The 18,674-nt window shown below is 44.6% G+C and overlaps 4 non-coding genes and 1 pseudogene across 4 annotated transcripts; all 5 read left to right on the top strand.

Moving 5' to 3' along the window:
• Nucleotides 1-262: 262 nt before the first annotated feature.
• Nucleotides 263-453, top strand: LOC130300588 (U2 spliceosomal RNA). Its single transcript, XR_008851428.1, has one exon. It is a non-coding gene; the product is annotated as a U2 spliceosomal RNA (small nuclear RNA).
• Nucleotides 454-2,538: 2,085 nt separating this feature from the next.
• On the top strand, nucleotides 2,539-2,671 carry LOC130300542 (U2 spliceosomal RNA; annotated as a pseudogene).
• Nucleotides 2,672-7,709: 5,038 nt separating this feature from the next.
• On the top strand, nucleotides 7,710-7,898 carry LOC130300590 (U2 spliceosomal RNA). Its single transcript, XR_008851430.1, has one exon. It is a non-coding gene; the product is annotated as a U2 spliceosomal RNA (small nuclear RNA).
• Nucleotides 7,899-9,988: 2,090 nt separating this feature from the next.
• Nucleotides 9,989-10,179, top strand: LOC130300555 (U2 spliceosomal RNA). Its single transcript, XR_008851395.1, has one exon. It is a non-coding gene; the product is annotated as a U2 spliceosomal RNA (small nuclear RNA).
• A 6,521-nt stretch (nucleotides 10,180-16,700) lies between these two features.
• LOC130300556 (U2 spliceosomal RNA) lies at nucleotides 16,701-16,891 on the top strand. The gene has a single exon (XR_008851396.1). It is a non-coding gene; the product is annotated as a U2 spliceosomal RNA (small nuclear RNA).
• The last annotated feature ends 1,783 nt before the right edge of the window (nucleotides 16,892-18,674 follow it).

Below are 18,674 nucleotides of genomic sequence, written 5' to 3' on the forward strand. Positions count from 1 at the left end.
CACATGCAAGTAGGAGGAGTAAGAAGGGTTCCTGGCAAATCCGGGTTATGGATTGCATTTAAAAAGGCCCCGTGGGAGTGCAATGGGCCCCTGTCTTGCTGCTTAGCAATAATGGTATGGGTTTAGGTTCTGCTGTGTGTACTGGTGGTTGACTGCCCCCCAGCCCAGAGTGTGCATGGAAAATTGTCTGGCAGCCTCCCTGACAGCAAGCAGTGATAGTGCCCATGAAGGGGACCTTGTTGGGCCCGCCCCTTTCACGGTTATCGCTTCTCGGCCTTTTGGCTAAGATCAAGTGTAGTATCTGTTCTTATCAGTTTAATTTCTGATACGTCCCCTATCTGGGGACCATATATTAAATGGATTTTTGAGAACGGGGGCCGATTTCGAAGCTTGCTTCCGTCGCCCTATGCATTGACCCGATATGGCAGTATCTTCGGGTACAGTGCACCACCCCCTTACAGGGTTAAAAAGAAAGATTCCTACTTTCATTGCTACCTGCTTGCTGGCTAGCCAGCTAGCCAGCCCTGTGGGCCTTGCTGCTGCTGCTGCTGCAGCCAAAAAACAAAAGGTGGTGCTGCTGCTGCTTCTGCTTCTGCTTGTGTCTGGCCGCTGTTGGAGCGTCCAGGCACAGGACTTCTGCTGCTGCTGACTAAATGGCCTCCTTAATTGGATCATTTGAGTAGCCAGCACACCTGTGCAGGTAGGGCATGACATGATAGGCAGCTGCCTTGATAGCGGGTGGGTGCTGAATGTTCCTAATTGACAAAATAAGATTAATGCTTATGAAGAAATATAAAATCTCATCCCTTCCCCAATATCGCGCCACACCCCTACCCCTTAATTCCCTGGTTGAACTTGATGGACATATGTCTTTTTTCGACCGTACTAACTATGTAACTATGTAACATAACATGGGGGGGGGGGGGTCTCCTGGCTGTTCACACAGGTGTGTCATTGCTGTACATTGACCATGCATTGCTTCTGTGGTATTGCAAAGGCAAAGACAAATGCTTCCAGCCATCCATTGCACTAATGGATTGGTCATCAGCTGGCTGTCTATGTCCCGCATCAATATAGACCAAAGTACAGAGGGTTAGGCTATGCTATTGTGCACCTACCTGATGCATCAGAAGGTGCGAGGCCCTTGCTAAATTCTGTGCACAGACTTTGAGATCTATGCTTTAGACTGTATCTAAACCTGCTCCAACATGGACTGACATTCTGGCCTACTTTCAGCCGATGCGACTTGTCTGTCGCTGAACAGTCGCTTTTTATGTATTCAGCACCTATGTATAATGTTGTAAAAATGCTCTAGAAGCTAAAGTCGCAGAAATGTCACACATATTTGGCCTGCAACTTTCTGTGCGACAAATTCAGACAGGAAAAATCAGTATAAATCCTTAGAAAATTATCCCCCAGTGTCTCCATCTGCTGGCGGTATTGAATAAGCATTGCTGCACTGATGGGGTATGCATTAGACGAAAAAAAAGAAGAAAAAGAAGAATAATACGCCCAGAAAAGAGGCGAAAAGGAGAAAAACGTAAAAAAACGTGAAAAAAAAGTAAGAGGAAGAGAAGGGAAAAAAAGGTGGAAATGGGTTTAAAAGTGATTTCGGCGGAGAAATATATATATATATATATATATATATATATATATATATATATACGCGCACACACACACATATATATAAACGTATTCTCCATTGAGATATTGCAGCCGCTGCTGTGTCCAGGCCCAGGAGCCTTAGCACTGTGCTGTGATGTCACTCAATACCACTGACATCACTAGGTGTAAACAACATCTCTCCTTTGCTGTGTATGTGACTATGGAGCTGTTTGGTGATGTCGTCTATTATGGCCTTCATAGAAGCAACAGGAGATTGTTGCATCCATCTAGAACCCTCAGAACTACAGTGCTATGATGTCACTCACTTCCACAGGCCTTGCAGAGTGTAAACAACAACAACCCAGCTTTGTTGTGTATGTAACCATAGGGATTTGTGATGTCACCTAGAACCTTCACAGCAGCGACAGCTTTATGAGGAGCATCAGCACTGCTCTGCCTGAGCAGAACCATCACCGCCATAGGTTGTCAAATAACCCGGGTTTAACCCACACAGGTAAGTCCAATGGGGTGCAGGCATGTCCTCTATGCTTACAGCTTCCCGTGGGTGTTGGTTTGATACCGTTTGGGGACAGCCAAGGAGGCATCTGCAGGCAACAAAGGTAGGTGTGTGCTTGTGTGTGTGTTTCCTATGCAGATCCTAAGCCCAGTGTCACATGCAAGTAGGAGGAGTAAGAAGGGTTCCTGGCAAATCCGGGTTATGGATTGCATTTAAAAAGGCCCCGTGGGAGTGCAATGGGCCCCTGTCTTGCTGCTTAGCAATAATGGTATGGGTTTAGGTTCTGCTGTGTGTACTGGTGGTTGACTGCCCCCCAGCCCAGAGTGTGCATGGAAAATTGTCTGGCAGCCTCCCTGACAGCAAGCAGTGATAGTGCCCATGAAGGGGACCTTGTTGGGCCCGCCCCTTTCACGGTTATCGCTTCTCGGCCTTTTGGCTAAGATCAAGTGTAGTAATACAGGAGATCTGGTCAGAAGGTACTCGGGTACCCCTCTCCTCGGCCTTGTGGGATCGCCCAGGTTTATTGCCTGGGCTTCACCCACTTGTTGCTATTGGGGAGAGGGCCTAGTCCCAGGGTAACGAGTAGCGATCGCCTCTCAAGACCTTCGGGTGGAGAGAGGTTAGAACCATGGATGATGATCCGGATCCAGGTTCTGTGCCGGCATACGCAAGGATCAAAAACACCGTGAGAGTCATTCTCACGGATGATACCAAAAGGGCGGACGATTTGAAATTCGTAGTAGAGGACGTGCTCGGAGGAGTTTTCGGAATACAGAAGGGCGAGATATTGGCAATCCAGGACTACCCGAAGCGTAAAATTTTTGATGTGACGTTCACACAAAATGGCATCCACAGAGATTTTGTTACCAGAGCTGCTGCGAGTAAAGACAAAAAGCTTCAGGGTGTCCGGATTATTGAGCACGTTCTAGACGATATTAAGCTGGTGGTAGTAAAGATGTATTCCCCTTTCGCCAACCTACACGATGTTGAGTTGTTTTTACAAGTCTATTTTAGTAAGGTTGAGTGCAGAGGAAAAATCATGAACAGCTGTGGCATCTGGACATCTAAGTGGAGATTTCAGGTTACATGCAAAAAAGATGACAGATTGCCAGGGGGAATACAACTACCACCAGCTCGTTTTAAAATAAATAATATGTGTGGCGACCTCTTTTATGCGGGGATGCCAAGCTACTGCAGGAAGTGTCACAGATATGGACACACAAAAGAAAACTGTGAAAGTACATGCAAAAAATGTGGTAGCACACAGCACGAGACAGAGAAATGCACAAGAGGAGGGAGGTGCAATTTCTGTCAACAATTCGGTCACCTTTTCTCCTCTTGTCCCCACAGACATAGGACGGAGCAGCAGTGGCAACCCTGGAGGCAGCAAGGACAGCAACCGGGACACCAGCCGAGGCAAGCAGAGCCAGTGATTACCCCCCCACAAGAGGTAAGCGGTGAGATGGAGAAGGAGAAAGACCCCCCTCAGGCAAAAGGAGGGGACCCTAAAGAGCAGAGGATGGCCAAAAAACGTGCAAGTGGTGAAAAAACTGGCCCCCAGGAGCATGCTGGGTTAAGAGAGGAGCGGACGGCGGCCGAATCCGCTCCTCAGCAACCTCTGGCTCAGGGTCCCCCTGAGAGCGATGATCCGGGTGGAGAGGTGAAGGTTAAAAGGCGGAGGGGCTCCAGAAGACTCTATTCGGAGGCGGTCCAGGGGGAGCCGATGGAAGTACCTGCAGATGCAGGGAACCCAAGTGACGTTCCTCCACAGGTCCCCATAGGGGATACCCCCCCTCCTCCCTGCCAGGAGGAGGTTTCAGGGGTGACCGTCTCTGAGGTACCAGAGACGGAACTAAGTGAACACCCGACCCCTATGGAGGGGCAAGAGGTGGAAGAACCCAATGAGTCTGGAGCCCTGATTGCCAGGATGCCCGAGAACAACTATGCCTCAATCATGATGGAGGAGGGGGGTCGGCTGAGTGATGGTGCCTCCTCTCCTGCTTCCTCTATGCGTACAGTTGAGTCAGATTTTGGGGGGTATGAGGCTTCGGAGGGGGAATCAGAGGTGTAAGACGTTTTCTTGTACATTCCCATGGCTGAGTTGTCCGGTCTGTCCTTGAACGTGAGAAGTGTGAGCGCCAGAGTAAGAAGGGTTGCCCTATTTAATTACTTGTCGGTTTTTGCTGCTTCCGTCCTTTTCCTGCAGGAATGTGGCATCCCGCACAGATTAAATTATAAAGAATATGAAGATGATTGGGTGCACGGTCCATCAGTCTGGTCTGGATCAAATGAGTCCAGATCAGCAGGGGTCGCCATACTTTTTAAAGGGAACGTTTTAATTGAGAGTTTTAACGAAATTTTACCAGGCAGAATTTTATTGGTCAGCGCTTTTATTAATGGTATTAAATGGCAGTTTTTAAATTTTTATGGTTCTCCTGATAAGAATGAAAGAATAAAAATGTTGGAGATTTTACCCCTTTTTATTAACAATTCTAGTCCTCTTGTTTTATCAGGTGATTTTAATTGTATTTTAAGGGGAGAACGCCGTTTTTCGAACGCAGTGAGTAGGAACTATGATAAGACGTCTTTTATGTTAAAAAACTTGATTTTAGATTTTAATCTCACTGATGTTTTTAAAAAATGTAATTTTAACGTACCAGAGGAAGACGGTGTTACCTGGAGCAATGCAAGCTGTAGCTCCAGGATAGATTTTATTTTTTGTTCTTATCAAGTACTGCCTTTTAACTGTGATCTTTTTACCAATGTTTTTTCTGACCATAAATTATTGTATTTTAAAGTTAAAAGTGATTTTAAAAGGAGAACTGGTAGGAATGCCTGGAAGTTAAACGTGTCCCTTTTAGAAGATCCGCAGGTTTTATCAGATTTTATCACCTTTTACAAGGAATGCAGACGAGTAAAAGACCCCAACACTCCCACCAGTATCTGGTGGGAAAAAATGAAACTAAAAATAAAAGAATTTTTTATCCGTGTTGGGGTTAGGAAAGCTAAAGAAAAACGTGAATTTTATAATATCCTAAATACTCGTCTGCAAACCCTGTACAAATTCAGAGCACATGGGATGGAGGTGGAGAAGGAGGTACATGATCTTAAAAAAGAAATAACTAAGTGCCTGGAGCAGAAAGGAAAAGAAATTATCTTTAGGTCTCGAATACAGCATCTTGAGGAAAACGAGACCTGCTCCAGGTATTTTTTTAAGAAAATACATGAAAATAGAAGGTTAATAGAAAACATTGAAGGAGTGAATGATGTACAGGGTATTTTAAAAAAGGTGCAAGAGTTTTATGCGGATCTTTTTAATGTAAAACACATTGATGAATGTTTTATGAATGACTCGTTAAAGGAGATCACCAATTTTTTAGATCCTGTCTCACAGTCTTTTTTATTGCAGAATATTTCAGAGCAGGAGATTTTAGAGACCGTCAAGAGTTTTAAAACAGGTAAAGTGCCTGGGCCGGATGGTATACCCATTGAATTTTATGTTACTTTTTATGGTATTTTAAAAGAAGATTTGTTCTCCCTTTTTACGGAAGTCTTTAAGTCTAAAATCCTCCCAGGCTCATGGAAGAAGGGTGATGTCTCCCTGCTATTCAAAAAGGGAGACCGGTCGGAACTCAAAAACTGGAGACCAATCACCCTTCTGAACTGCGACTATAAAATAATGTCGAAACTGTGTGCTAACCGCTTAAAGAACGTAATCCATAAAATAATTCATACAAACCAAGTCTGTGGGGTGCCTGGGAGGAGTTTATGGGAGAACCTAAACCTTTTAAAGGATGTAATTAGCGACACCAAATTAAGAAAAGGAAAGCTGGCGGTTTTATCCATAGATTTTGAAAAAGCTTTCGACAGGGTGTCGCATTTTTATCTTTTTAAGGTTTTAGAGAAAATGGGTATACCTGATGGCTTTTTATTGTCTCTTAGAGCTTTTTATGATAACTGTACTAGTAAAATTTTAGTAAATGGTTTTAAGACACAGGGCGTGATTTTAAATTCCGGAGTGAAGCAGGGGTGTCCCTTGTCCCCACTACTCTTCATTTGCGCAATAGAGCCTCTTTTATGTACAATACGAAAGGATAAGCAGATCCATGGAGTCCCCCTGCCAGGAGGAGGGGGACTAGAGGCGAAGGTAGTGGGGTACATGGACGATGTTGCGGTGTTTTGCAGGGACACCCCATCGCTTCAGAAGACGCTAAAACAGATTCAATATTTTAATTGTGCCTCCGGTTTTAAAGTCAATTTTAACAAAAGTAACATTTTAAACATAGGCGGAATGCCTTTGTATGATGTGCCCGTCCCTGTGTCTGAGTCGGTGCAGATTTTAGGTGTCTCCTTTGACGAGTCTAATAATGGTTTTAATAGCTGGGACTTGGTGGCTCAAAAAATAAATAAGAAAATATGTATGTGGAACATGCGAGAACTTACAATGGAAGGGAAGGTTTTAATTACAAAAATGGTGCTTTTACCTATTTTATTGAATTTAAGTCTGGTTTTCCCACCCCCCGAAATGGTTCTAAAGAAAATAACAAAAGCTTGTTTTACTTTCTTTTGGAGTTCTAAGAGCGAAAAATTAAAGAGACAAATTGTGATAAAACCGAACTCCAGGGGCGGTAAGGATTTTCCAGATTTTAAAGCTTTCCTTTTAATAAAGTTTTTTAGCATGTGTTTTACTACTGTTTTTAAAGATAGCTACTGGTCTTATTTTGTTCGTTTTAATACTGGTTATTTTATGCGGAGGAACGGCTGGTTTTCTACAGTTTTAAGTTGCCCTTATTCTTTGAATTTACCCCCTCAATACATGATTTTAGGAAAAATTTTTAACTTATATAATTTTAAAGGTAAAAGTGTTCAGGATCTGTGCAATAGCAAAAAACTACTAAAGGAAATAAAAGAAACCAGTACCGTGACTCCCATCAAAAATTTTAACGAACAGAAGTGTATACAGATTTGGAAGATGTTGAGTATTAATTATCTTTTTAATTCACAGAAGGACCTGGCCTGGAGCTGCGCACACGAGTGTCTTCCATGCCGGGCATTCCAGCACCGAAGAGGATTATCCAACTCTGCAACCTGCCCGAGGGAGGGATGCCGACAAGAGGAGACCGTGCACCATCTAATATGGACTTGTTTTTACTCGCAGAAAATATGGACAAAGATACTCCCTCTGGTAAAAAGGATAACTGGACTAAAAGACTTAAATATTGCAGTGGTTTTTTATGGTTGCCTGGAATGCCCAACACGGACTCAAGAGACTATTGCATGGAAGATCATAAACTGTGTGAAGGCAGCTCTGTGGAAGGCCAGGAATATTTTATTGTTCAAGCATGAGGTTTTATCTGTGAAAGACATTTTATCTATCTGTTTTTATGAAATGTACCAGTACTATCTTTTAGACAAGAAGAGATTTCCGCTTTTATCTAGAAAATGGTTTTTAAAAGAATGGAATTCTATCTTGTAAAGCCACCAAGTGCCCATTTTATGTTTTAATATGTTGTAAATATGTTATTTATATGTAAATGTTTTTATTGACATATTTGCACAACTTTGTTAACATTATTTAATTTTTAATAAAGTTGCCCCCGTAAGGGTAGTCAAGTTAAAAAAATCTGTTCTTATCAGTTTAATATCTGATACGTCCCCTATCTGGGGACCATATATTAAATGGATTTTTGAGAACGGGGGCCGATTTCGAAGCTTGCTTCCGTCGCCCTATGCATTGACCCGATATGGCAGTATCTTCGGGTACAGTGCACCACCCCCTTACAGGGTTAAAAAGAAAGATTCCTACTTTCATTGCTACCTGCTTGCTGGCTAGCCAGCTAGCCAGCCCTGTGGGCCTTGCTGCTGCTGCTGCTGCAGCCAAAAAACAAAAGGTGGTGCTGCTGCTGCTTCTGCTTCTGCTTGTGTCTGGCCGCTGTTGGAGCGTCCAGGCACAGGACTTCTGCTGCTGCTGACTAAATGGCCTCCTTAATTGGATCATTTGAGTAGCCAGCACACCTGTGCAGGTAGGGCATGACATGATAGGCAGCTGCCTTGATAGCGGGTGGGTGCTGAATGTTCCTAATTGACAAAATAAGATTAATGCTTATGAAGAAATATAAAATCTCATCCCTTCCCCAATATCGCGCCACACCCCTACCCCTTAATTCCCTGGTTGAACTTGATGGACATATGTCTTTTTTCGACCGTACTAACTATGTAACTATGTAACATAACATGGGGGGGGGGGGGGTCTCCTGGCTGTTCACACAGGTGTGTCATTGCTGTACATTGACCATGCATTGCTTCTGTGGTATTGCAAAGGCAAAGACAAATGCTTCCAGCCATCCATTGCACTAATGGATTGGTCATCAGCTGGCTGTCTATGTCCCGCATCAATATAGACCAAAGTACAGAGGGTTAGGCTATGCTATTGTGCACCTACCTGATGCATCAGAAGGTGCGAGGCCCTTGCTAAATTCTGTGCACAGACTTTGAGATCTATGCTTTAGACTGTATCTAAACCTGCTCCAACATGGACTGACATTCTGGCCTACTTTCAGCCGATGCGACTTGTCTGTCGCTGAACAGTCGCTTTTTATGTATTCAGCACCTATGTATAATGTTGTAAAAATGCTCTAGAAGCTAAAGTCGCAGAAATGTCACACATATTTGGCCTGCAACTTTCTGTGCGACAAATTCAGACAGGAAAAATCAGTATAAATCCTTAGAAAATTATCCCCCAGTGTCTCCATCTGCTGGCGGTATTGAATAAGCATTGCTGCACTGATGGGGTATGCATTAGACGAAAAAAAAGAAGAAAAAGAAGAATAATACGCCCAGAAAAGAGGCGAAAAGGAGAAAAACGTAAAAAAACGTGAAAAAAAAGTAAGAGGAAGAGAAGGGAAAAAAAGGTGGAAATGGGTTTAAAAGTGATTTCGGCGGAGAAATATATATATATATATATATATATATATATATATATATATATATATACGCGCACACACACACATATATATAAACGTATTCTCCGTTGAGATATTGCAGCCGCTGCTGTGTCCAGGCCCAGGAGCCTTAGCACTGTGCTGTGATGTCACTCAATACCACTGACATCACTAGGTGTAAACAACATCTCTCCTTTGCTGTGTATGTGACTATGGAGCTGTTTGGTGATGTCGTCTATTATGGCCTTCATAGAAGCAACAGGAGATTGTTGCATCCATCTAGAACCCTCAGAACTACAGTGCTATGATGTCACTCACTTCCACAGGCCTTGCAGAGTGTAAACAACAACAACCCAGCTTTGTTGTGTATGTAACCATAGGGATTTGTGATGTCACCTAGAACCTTCACAGCAGCGACAGCTTTATGAGGAGCATCAGCACTGCTCTGCCTGAGCAGAACCATCACCGCCATAGGTTGTCAAATAACCCGGGTTTAACCCACACAGGTAAGTCCAATGGGGTGCAGGCATGTCCTCTATGCTTACCGCTTCCCGTGGGTGTTGGTTTGATACCGTTTGGGGACAGCCAAGGAGGCATCTGCAGGCAACAAAGGTAGGTGTGTGCTTGTGTGTGTGTTTCCTATGCAGATCCTAAGCCCAGTGTCACATGCAAGTAGGAGGAGTAAGAAGGGTTCCTGGCAAATCCGGGTTATGGATTGCATTTAAAAAGGCCCCGTGGGAGTGCAATGGGCCCCTGTCTTGCTGCTTAGCAATAATGGTATGGGTTTAGGTTCTGCTGTGTGTACTGGTGGTTGACTGCCCCCCAGCCCAGAGTGTGCATGGAAAATTGTCTGGCAGCCTCCCTGACAGCAAGCAGTGATAGTGCCCATGAAGGGGACCTTGTTGGGCCCGCCCCTTTCACGGTTATCGCTTCTCGGCCTTTTGGCTAAGATCAAGTGTAGTATCTGTTCTTATCAGTTTAATATCTGATACGTCCCCTATCTGGGGACCATATATTAAATGGATTTTTGAGAACGGGGGCCGATTTCGAAGCTTGCTTCCGTCGCCCTATGCATTGACCCGATATGGCAGTATCTTCGGGTACAGTGCACCACCCCCTTACAGGGTTAAAAAGAAAGATTCCTACTTTCATTGCTACCTGCTTGCTGGCTAGCCAGCTAGCCAGCCCTGTGGGCCTTGCTGCTGCTGCTGCTGCAGCCAAAAAACAAAAGGTGGTGCTGCTGCTGCTTCTGCTTCTGCTTGTGTCTGGCCGCTGTTGGAGCGTCCAGGCACAGGACTTCTGCTGCTGCTGACTAAATGGCCTCCTTAATTGGATCATTTGAGTAGCCAGCACACCTGTGCAGGTAGGGCATGACATGATAGGCAGCTGCCTTGATAGCGGGTGGGTGCTGAATGTTCCTAATTGACAAAATAAGATTAATGCTTATGAAGAAATATAAAATCTCATCCCTTCCCCAATATCGCGCCACACCCCTACCCCTTAATTCCCTGGTTGAACTTGATGGACATATGTCTTTTTTCGACCGTACTAACTATGTAACTATGTAACATAACATGGGGGGGGGGGGGGGTCTCCTGGCTGTTCACACAGGTGTGTCATTGCTGTACATTGACCATGCATTGCTTCTGTGGTATTGCAAAGGCAAAGACAAATGCTTCCAGCCATCCATTGCACTAATGGATTGGTCATCAGCTGGCTGTCTATGTCCCGCATCAATATAGACCAAAGTACAGAGGGTTAGGCTATGCTATTGTGCACCTACCTGATGCATCAGAAGGTGCGAGGCCCTTGCTAAATTCTGTGCACAGACTTTGAGATCTATGCTTTAGACTGTATCTAAACCTGCTCCAACATGGACTGACATTCTGGCCTACTTTCAGCCGATGCGACTTGTCTGTCGCTGAACAGTCGCTTTTTATGTATTCAGCACCTATGTATAATGTTGTAAAAATGCTCTAGAAGCTAAAGTCGCAGAAATGTCACACATATTTGGCCTGCAACTTTCTGTGCGACAAATTCAGACAGGAAAAATCTGTATAAATCCTTAGAAAATTATCCCCCAGTGTCTCCATCTGCTGGCGGTATTGAATAAGCATTGCTGCACTGATGGGGTATGCATTAGACGAAAAAAAAGAAGAAAAAGAAGAATAATACGCCCAGAAAAGAGGCGAAAAGGAGAAAAACGTAAAAAAACGTGAAAAAAAAGTAAGAGGAAGAGAAGGGAAAAAAAGGTGGAAATGGGTTTAAAAGTGATTTCGGCGGAGTATATATATATATATATATATATATATATATATATATATATATATATATATATATATATATACATACGCGCACACACACACATATATATAAACGTATTCTCCGTTGAGATATTGCAGCCGCTGCTGTGTCCAGGCCCAGGAGCCTTAGCACTGTGCTGTGATGTCACTCAATACCACTGACATCACTAGGTGTAAACAACATCTCTCCTTTGCTGTGTATGTGACTATGGAGCTGTTTGGTGATGTCGTCTATTATGGCCTTCATAGAAGCAACAGGAGATTGTTGCATCCATCTAGAACCCTCAGAACTACAGTGCTATGATGTCACTCACTTCCACAGGCCTTGCAGAGTGTAAACAACAACAACCCAGCTTTGTTGTGTATGTAACCATAGGGATTTGTGATGTCACCTAGAACCTTCACAGCAGCGACAGCTTTATGAGGAGCATCAGCACTGCTCTGCCTGAGCAGAACCATCACCGCCATAGGTTGTCAAATAACCCGGGTTTAACCCACACAGGTAAGTCCAATGGGGTGCAGGCATGTCCTCTATGCTTACAGCTTCCCGTGGGTGTTGGTTTGATACCGTTTGGGGACAGCCAAGGAGGCATCTGCAGGCAACAAAGGTAGGTGTGTGCTTGTGTGTGTGTTTCCTATGCAGATCCTAAGCCCAGTGTCACATGCAAGTAGGAGGAGTAAGAAGGGTTCCTGGCAAATCCGGGTTATGGATTGCATTTAACCCCTTAAGGACACAGCCCATTTTCACCTCTAGGACGCAGCCCTTTTTTGCACATCTGACCACTGTCACTTTAAACATTAATAACTCTGGAATGCTTTTACTTATCAATCTGATTCCGAGATTGTTTTTTCGTGACATATTCTACTTTAACATAGTGGTAAATTTTTGTGGTAACTTGCATCCTTTCTTGGTGAAAAATCCCAAAATTTGATGAAAAAATTGAAAATTTTGCATTTTTCTAACTTTGAAGCTCTCTGCTTGTAAGGAAAATGGATATTCCAAATATAATTTTTTTGGGATTCACATATACAATATGTCTACTTTATATTTTCATCATAAAATTGACAAGTGTTTACTTTTGGAAGACACCAGAGGGCTTCAAAGTTCAGCAGCAATTTTACAATTTTTCACAAAATTTTCAAACTCGCTATTTTTCATGGACCAGTTCAGGTTTGAAGTGGATTTGAAGGGTCTTCATATTAGAAATACCCCATAAATGACCCCATTACAAAAACTGCACCCCCCAAAGTATTCAAAATGACATTCAGTAAGTGTTTTAACCCTTTAGGTGTTTCACAGGAAAAGCAGCAAAGTGAAGGAGAAAATTCAAAATCTTCATTTTTTACACTTGCATGTTCTTGTAGACCCAATTTTTGAATTTTTACAAGGGGTAAAAGGATAAAATTTATACTTGAATTTGTAGCCCAATTTCTCTCGAGTAAGCACATACCTCATATGTCTATGTAAACTGTTCGGCGGGCGCAGTAGAGGGCTCAGAAGCGAAGGAGCGACAAGGGGATTTTGGAGAGTACGTTTTTCTGAAATGGTTTTTTGGGGGCATGTTGCATTTAGGAAGCCCCTATGGTGCCAAAACAGCAAATAAAAAAAACATGGCATACCATTTTGGAAACTAGACCCCTTGAGGAACGTAAAAAGGAATAAAGTGAGCCTTAATACCCCACAGGTGTTTCATGACTTTTGCATATGTAAAAGAATAAAAATAATAATTTCACTAAAATGTGTGTTTCCCCCCAAATTTCACATTTTTGCAAGGGTTAATAGCAGAAAATACCCCCCAAAATTTGTAACCCCATCTCTTCTGAGTATGGAGGTACCCCATAAGTTGACCTGAAGTGCATTACGGGCGAACTACAATGCTCAGAAGAGAAGGAGTCATATTTGGCTTTTTGAGAGCAAATTTTGCTCGGGGGGCATGTCGCATTTAGGAAGCCCCTATGGTGCCAGGACAGCAAAAAAAAAATGACATGGCATACCATTTTGGAAACTAGACTCCTTGAGGAACGTAACAAGGGATAAAGTGAACCTTAATACCCCACAGGTGTTTCACGACTTTTGCATATGTAAAAAAAAAAATTTTTTTTTTACCAAAAATGCTTGGTTTAGCAAAAATTTTACATTTTTAAAAAAGGTAATAGCAGAAAATACCCCCCAACATTTGAAGCCCAATTTCTCCCAATTCAGAAGACACCCAATATGGGGATGAAAAGTGCTCTGCTGGCGCACTACAGGTCTCAGAAGAGAAGGAGTCACATTTGGCTTTTTGGAAGCAAATTTTGCTCTGGGGGCATGCCGCATTTAGGAAGCACCTATGGTGCCAGGACAGAAAAAAAAAACCACATGGCATACCATTTTGGAAACTAGACCCCTTGGGGAACGTAACAAGGGGTAAAGTGAACCTTAATACCCCACAGGTGTTTCACTACTTTTGCATATGTAAAAAAAAAATATTTTTTTTACACTAAAATGCTTGTTTTCCCCCAAATTTTACATTTTTACAAGGGATAATAGCAGAAAATACCCCCCAAAATTTGTAACCCCATCTCTTCTGAGTATGGAAATACCCAATAAGTGGACGTGAAGTGCACTGGGGGCGAACTACAATGCTCAGAAGAGAAGGAGCATCATTGAGCTTTTGGAGAGAGAATTTGGCCATGTGCATTTCCAAAGCCCCCCGTGGTGCCAGAACAGTGGACCCCCCACATGTGACCCCATTTTTAAAACTACACCCCTCACGGAAGGTAATAAGGGGTGCAGGGAGAATTTACACCCCACTGGCATTTGACGGATCTTTGGAACAGTGGGCTGTGCAAATTAAAAATTTTATTTTTCATTTTCACAGACCCCTGTTTCAAAGATCTGTCAGACACCTGTGGGGCGTAAATGCTCACTGTACCCCTTGTTACATTCCGTGAGGGGTGTAGTTTCCAAAATGGGGTCACATGTGGGTATTTATTGTTTTGCACTTATGTCAGAACCGCTGTAAAATCAGCCACCCCTGTGCAAATCACCAATTTAGACCTCAAATTTACATGGTGCACTCTCCCTTCTGAGCCTTGTTGTGCGTCCCCAGAACACTTTGCGCCCACATATGGGGTATCTCCGTCCTCAGGAGAAATTGCGTTACAAATTTTGGAGGCTTTTTTTCTTTTACCGCTTGTGAAATTTTAAAGTATGGGGCAACACCAGTATGTTAGTGTACAAAAATGTTTTTTTTTTACACTAACATGCTGGTGTAGACCCCAACTTTACCTTTTCATAAGGGGTAAAAGGAGAAAACGCCCCCCAAAATTTGTTAGGCAATTTCTCCCGAGTACGGCGATACCCCATATGTGGCCCTAAACTGTTGCCTTGAAATACGACAGGGCTCCAAAGTGAGAGAGCGCCGTGCGCATTTGAGGCCTAAATTAGGGATTTGCATAGGGGTGGACATAGGGGTATTTTACACCAGTGATTCTCAAACAGGGTGCCTCCAGCTGTTGCTAAACTCCCAGCATGCTTGGACAGTCAATGGCTGTCCGGAAATGCTGGGAGTTTTTGTTTTGCAACAGCTGGAGGCTCCGTTTTGGAAACACTGCTGTAGGATACGTTTTTCATTTTTATTGGGGGGGAAGGGGTGGTGGGGGGGGGGGGGCAGTGTACGTGTGTATATGTAGTGTTTTACTCTTTATTTTATGTTAGTGTAGTGTTTTTAGGTTACATTCACACTGACGGCGGATTACACTGAGTCTCCCGCTAGGAGTTTGAGCTGCGGCTGCTGCAGCTCAAACCTGAAGCAGGGAATTCACTGTAATCCGCCGCCAGTGTGAATGTAACCTGTACATTCACATGGGAGGGGGGGGGGGGGGGGCAAAACTACAACTCCCAGCATGCACTGACAGAACGTGCATGCTGGGAGTTGTAGTTTTGCAACAGCTGGAGGCACACTGGTTGGAAAATACTGAGTTAGGTAATAGAACCTATTACCTAACTCGGTATTTCCCAACCAGTGTGCCTCCAGCTGTTGCAGAACTACAACTCTCAGCATGTACTGATTGCCAAAGGGAATGCTGGGAGATGTAGTTATGCAACAGCTGGAGGCACGCAAGTACAACTCCCAGCATGCCGAGACAGCCATTTGCTGTTCCTGAATGCTGGGAGTTGTAGTTTTGCAAGATTTAGAGGGGTTCAGGCTGGAGATCACTGACAGTGGTCTCTAAACTGTGGCCCTCCAGATGTTGCAAAACTACAAATCTCAGCATGCTAAGACAGCAAACTGCTGTCTGGGCATGCTGGGAGTTGTAGTTTTGTAATATCTGGAGGGCTACAGTTTAGAGACCACTGTCAGTGATCTCTAGCCTGAACCCCTCTAAATCTTGCAAAACTACAACTCCCAGCATGCCAACACAGCAAACAGCTGTCAAGGCATGGTGGGAGTTGTAGTTTTGCAACATCTGGAGGGCGACAGTTTAGAGACCACTCTCTAAACTGTCGCCCTGCAGATGTTGCTAGGCAACAGACTCCTGGACACGCGGCGTCATACTCACCTCCACCGCCGCCGTGATCACAGCCGCCGCCGTCATCTGGAGCTCCGCCGCCGGGTAAGTGATCGCCGCTGCCGCCGCCGCCTCTACTACACAGTTCCCCCCGCTGTGCCCGGACACCGATGGGCGGGCATAGCGCGGGGAACCGAACTTTAACCCCCCCGCCCCCAGTCTGCTATTGGTCGGCCGCTCCGCCGATCAATAGCAGGGATAGGAGGGGTGGCAACCCTGCCACCTCACTCCTATCTCTTCAAGGGGGATCGAGGGTGTCTTGGACACCCCCGATCCCCCTTATTTTATCGCGGCGCCGCGTTGATGGGCAGGGGGAGAGCGTTCCCCCTGCAAACACCATAGATGCCGTGATCAGACTGATCACGGCATCTATGGGGTTAATGCTGCCGGGACCGGCGCGATCGCGGCCCCGGCAGCTGCGGTGGGACTCCGGCTGTGATTGACAGCTGAGTCCCACCCGCGATCTCCTGCGCTGCCCGCGGCAGAGCAGGAGATCGCTTGGACGTATGCATACGTCCATTTGCGCGAACGTGTAATTCGCCTGGACGTATGCATACGTCCAATAGCGGGAAGGGGTTAAAAAGGCCCCGTGGGAGTGCAATGGGCCCCTGTCTTGCTGCTTAGCAATAATGGTATGGGTTTAGGTTCTGCTGTGTGTACTGGTGGTTGACTGCCCCCCAGCCCAGAGTGTGCATGGAAAATTGTCTGGCAGCCTCCCTGACAGCAAGCAGTGATAGTGCCCATGAAGGGGACCTTGTTGGGCCCGCCCCTTTCACGGTTATCGCTTCTCGGCCTTTTGGCTAAGATCAAGTGTAGTATCTGTTCTTATCAGTTTAATATCTGATACGTCCCCTATCTGGGGACCATATATTAAATGGATTTTTGAGAACGGGGGCCGATTTCGAAGCTTGCTTCCGTCGCCCTATGCATTGACCCGATATGGCAGTATCTTCGGGTACAGTGCACCACCCCCTTACAGGGTTAAAAAGAAAGATTCCTACTTTCATTGCTACCTGCTTGCTGGCTAGCCAGCTAGCCAGCCCTGTGGGCCTTGCTGCTGCTGCTGCTGCAGCCAAAAAACAAAAGGTGGTGCTGCTGCTGCTTCTGCTTCTGCTTGTGTCTGGCCGCTGTTGGAGCGTCCAGGCACAGGACTTCTGCTGCTGCTGACTAAATGGCCTCCTTAATTGGATCATTTGAGTAGCCAGCACACCTGTGCAGGTAGGGCATGACATGATAGGCAGCTGCCTTGATAGCGGGTGGGTGCTGAATGTTCCTAATTGACAAAATAAGATTAATGCTTATGAAGAAATATAAAATCTCATCCCTTCCCCAATATCGCGCCACACCCCTACCCCTTAATTCCCTGGTTGAACTTGATGGACATATGTCTTTTTTCGACCGTACTAACTATGTAACTATGTAACATAACATGGGGGGGGGGGTCTCCTGGCTGTTCACACAGGTGTGTCATTGCTGTACATTGACCATGCATTGCTTCTGTGGTATTGCAAAGGCAAAGACAAATGCTTCCAGCCATCCATTGCACTAATGGATTGGTCATCAGCTGGCTGTCTATGTCCCGCATCAATATAGACCAAAGTACAGAGGGTTAGGCTATGCTATTGTGCACCTACCTGATGCATCAGAAGGTGCGAGGCCCTTGCTAAATTCTGTGCACAGACTTTGAGATCTATGCTTTAGACTGTATCTAAACCTGCTCCAACATGGACTGACATTCTGGCCTACTTTCAGCCGATGCGACTTGTCTGTCGCTGAACAGTCGCTTTTTATGTATTCAGCACCTATGTATAATGTTGTAAAAATGCTCTAGAAGCTAAAGTCGCAGAAATGTCACACATATTTGGCCTGCAACTTTCTGTGCGACAAATTCAGACAGGAAAAATCAGTATAAATCCTTAGAAAATTATCCCCCAGTGTCTCCATCTGCTGGCGGTATTGAATAAGCATTGCTGCACTGATGGGGTATGCATTAGACGAAAAAAAAGAAGAAAAAGAAGAATAATACGCCCAGAAAAGAGGCGAAAAGGAGAAAAACGTAAAAAAACGTGAAAAAAAAGTAAGAGGAAGAGAAGGGAAAAAAAGGTGGAAATGGGTTTAAAAGTGATTTCGGCGGAGAAATATATATATATATATATATATATATATATATATATATATACGCGCACACACACACATATATATAAACGTATTCTCCGTTGAGATATTGCAGCCGCTGCTGTGTCCAGGCCCAGGAGCCTTAGCACTGTGCTGTGATGTCACTCAATACCACTGACATCACTAGGTGTAAACAACATCTCTCCTTTGCTGTGTATGTGACTATGGAGCTGTTTGGTGATGTCGTCTATTATGGCCTTCATAGAAGCAACAGGAGATTGTTGCATCCATCTAGAACCCTCAGAACTACAGTGCTATGATGTCACTCACTTCCACAGGCCTTGCAGAGTGTAAACAACAACAACCCAGCTTTGTTGTGTATGTAACCATAGGGATTTGTGATGTCACCTAGAACCTTCACAGCAGCGACAGCTTTATGAGGAGCATCAGCACTGCTCTGCCTGAGCAGAACCATCACCGCCATAGGTTGTCAAATAACCCGGGTTTAACCCACACAGGTAAGTCCAATGGGGTGCAGGCATGTCCTCTATGCTTACAGCTTCCCGTGGGTGTTGGTTTGATACCGTTTGGGGACAGCCAAGGAGGCATCTGCAGGCAACAAAGGTAGGTGTGTGCTTG

The sequence above is a fragment of the Hyla sarda genome, unplaced genomic scaffold (genome assembly GCF_029499605.1).
Source record: "Hyla sarda isolate aHylSar1 unplaced genomic scaffold, aHylSar1.hap1 scaffold_1088, whole genome shotgun sequence".
NCBI lineage: Eukaryota > Metazoa > Chordata > Amphibia > Anura > Hylidae > Hyla > Hyla sarda.